Source organism: Helianthus annuus, chromosome 16 (genome assembly GCF_002127325.2).
Source record: "Helianthus annuus cultivar XRQ/B chromosome 16, HanXRQr2.0-SUNRISE, whole genome shotgun sequence".
NCBI lineage: Eukaryota > Viridiplantae > Streptophyta > Magnoliopsida > Asterales > Asteraceae > Helianthus > Helianthus annuus.
In genome coordinates, this window is record NC_035448.2 from 188,902,961 (window position 1) to 188,906,119 (window position 3,159).

Sequence of the window (3,159 nt, forward strand, 5' to 3'; positions counted from 1 at the left end):
CAAATTGAGCTGATACTTTGTTATTCATTGTGATTTCGACTTGAATGTTTGAGTGCTGTTCGAATTCGGACTATGCTCTGTCATTCGTTGCGAATCCATTGAATTATTAAGTATTGCACTTATTAATTGTTGTGAGGGTTTAATCTCGTGAATTGACGTAACTGCTGAATTAGTTACTAACCCGTTTGTGTGTGCATTTTATTTAAATTAGGTTAATCACAGGCAAATCAGTAAGGCTTAAACTCTGGTCGTAAAATCTGTAATGTGAATCATTCTCTTTTTATCAACTGTTTTACAAAACTCCAAATTATTTTCAAAGTTATAATTACAGGGATTAAGTCTATGTAATCACCAAATTACAGCCGGTATGTGGGGTTTTGTATACATTACTTATTTCCCGTCACACTTGGACAACGAGTTAACCAAGGGGTGATCTGACCACAGTCACAGACACCATTTGGACAACGAGATAGCCAATGGGTAGTCGAGTGACAAGTACTGTGGGTAGTTGGTTTGATATCAGAAACATTGTAATTCCCCTTAATACTGTAAATTATAACAAATGCATCATTTTTATAAACTGAATGATTCACTCAGTATTTCCCCGCTGACAAAACCGTTTTCAAACATGTTTCAGGTGATCTGTTGTGAGCAAGGAAAAGTGCCGTGTAGCACTCTCAGCTTAGAAAAGTGGCTCAATGTAAATAAATAAAAGAAACATGTTTTGAAAAATAAAGATTTCCCTGAGAAATCACATTATTGTAAATTACGGGAATTTATCCCTAAATTATGAAACGGGTAGTTTAAATTATTGAATGATCCTGTTTTAAAAGTCTTCCGCCGTCACCTAAATTAAATACCCCGGGATTTCTGTCTCGCGGCTCCTGAAACGGGTCAAACCGGGTCGGGGGCCTTGACAGAAATAAGGTGGTATCAGAGCCACTATTTTAAGCTTACTGATTAAGCTCACTGTTCTAATTGATTTAAACCTATTACAATTTGGAAAATTTTATTTGTCATTCTGTGAATATATGTGCATTAACTTATTAATTGTTGAAATTACAGTATGGGTAAACAAAATATTTCTGCTATCTACCGCAAATTAGATATTACACCTAAAGAACAGGGAACCTCTTCCTCCAAATCTCCCACCAAATTAGAGGAAGGAATCTTTGTCCGTAAGGCAAATTATGAAAACCCGCTTACCCCGGAAAAAAGGAATTTGATTATTAGGAAGGGTCAAGAGAAAAAGAAACCCCAAACCAAGAGAGTGAGGTTTAACCCAGAGATTCAGGAAATTAGCAATAATCCACCAGGGGAAAATAACCTAGATGAAAAATGGGCAAATCTGTATCTGCTCGCTACCGTAGCAGAAAATGCAAATCTTTAAAACTTTAAATCTAGAAATAAGTACTTCCCAGTAAATGAATAAATAAACCTGAGTGTGTTCTGTTTGCTGTTATGGTGTACAAATTAGTGTGCAATAAAAATGTTTATTTGTTAAACTTTGTTCCAAAGTTTTAACTTAGCATTTTTTTTGCATTTTGCATATATGCTACACAGCATGAGTGAGCTATCCGAGGCATTTCAGAACCTCAACCTCTATCCTGTGCCAATTGAAGTCTCCCACAACTTCACTGGTTACATTGCTGAAATAGAGGAACCTCTGGAATTCCAAGCTCCACCGTTGGAAAAAGCAAAACCTAAAAAGAGGAGAAGATATGTAGGGTGGCGAAAAGTGCGCAGAAGGAAACCTGCAACTAGGAGACTCCCTAAAATAGAAAATCCTGTAAGTGTGAGCAAGGGAAAGGAAATAGAAACTGGAGAAAGTTCCAAACCAGTAGGGACAAAAATAGGGATAGACCTAAAGCAAAAGGGAATAGAGATCGGAGAAAGCTCTAAACAGCCAGAGGAGATCACATTCCAGGACGAAATAGACCGTCTACTGGCCAATTGTGATGTCATAGAGCCTGTCAACAATAATCTCTTCTCTTATCCTGCTACAGCCCAATTCCCAATAAACCTAGAACCTGTTATTCCAGACCCACTAGTACACACACGACCATTAGGCCAAATGGAAGAATGGTGGACCAATGACTGGCAATTCCAGAATATAGTCAATAGTCCCTATAGTTTTCTCCCACAGTTTGATCCAGAACCTATCCCTAATCCGCCAATGAGCTATGAAAATTTAGTTGAACTGCATCAGTGTAACACCTCGAATTTTTGTGTCCAATAATGTGTTAACACGTGTCATTTGTTTACACGTGGCATTGATATTAAATAAAGGACTAATATTGACAAACCTTGAAAGTATATAAATTCGAGGGTTATAAATGTCAGACAAGGGTAAATATACTGTATAGTAACCCTAAATGGTGCTTGTACCTTCAAACGAATAAATCATGGATCGTACGGATGCGAAACGCGGAAGAAAGTGAGAGATTACAAGCTACAGGGGTTAACTGTGTCAACATGTTTAATTATACCTCTGAGTGACCCTTTAACGCTCCCGAGGCTTTGTAATAGTATTATACGCTCACTAGAACATATTGTATAAATTCCGCGAAGTTCCGTTTTAAAACGAGAAAGTTATAATCAAATTCGTATGAGAAGGGTTAAAAGCGTCAATAATGAAAGTTAAGACTTTCTGAATAATTAATAAACTAACCAGGGACTTAACAACGCGGGTAAATAACACGAGGTCCTTAGTTGTAATTAACCGAGGGCCAAACCGCAAAGTTACCCCTTCAAACCCGAAAGGTCAGGTAAATCATTACGAAAGATTTCGTTATTAATTACCTGATTCTGATAATCATTACAAAAGATTTAAAATTTCTGGAAATCTAACCTCTCGCGACCCGCGTGAAGTTTCGGGTTAAGTTGAGGCGGGCCGCGAGCCACCTCTTTTACTCGCTTGATATTTGAATCACAGGCGGCCCGCGTACAAATGCATGGGAACTCCCATGCGGGCCGCATTAGACGCCCAGATGCAGAATGTTTGTAGTTTCTTGCCTTTTGAGCTTGTGAATGATCAAAACGCCAATAAATGAGGCATGGGCACCCTATACTCGACCCATAGCTCTATGGGACACCTGCCCATCATCCATGACCTGTTGTAGGTGTTGTGTGATGATCTTGTGTGCTATGCTTCACTAT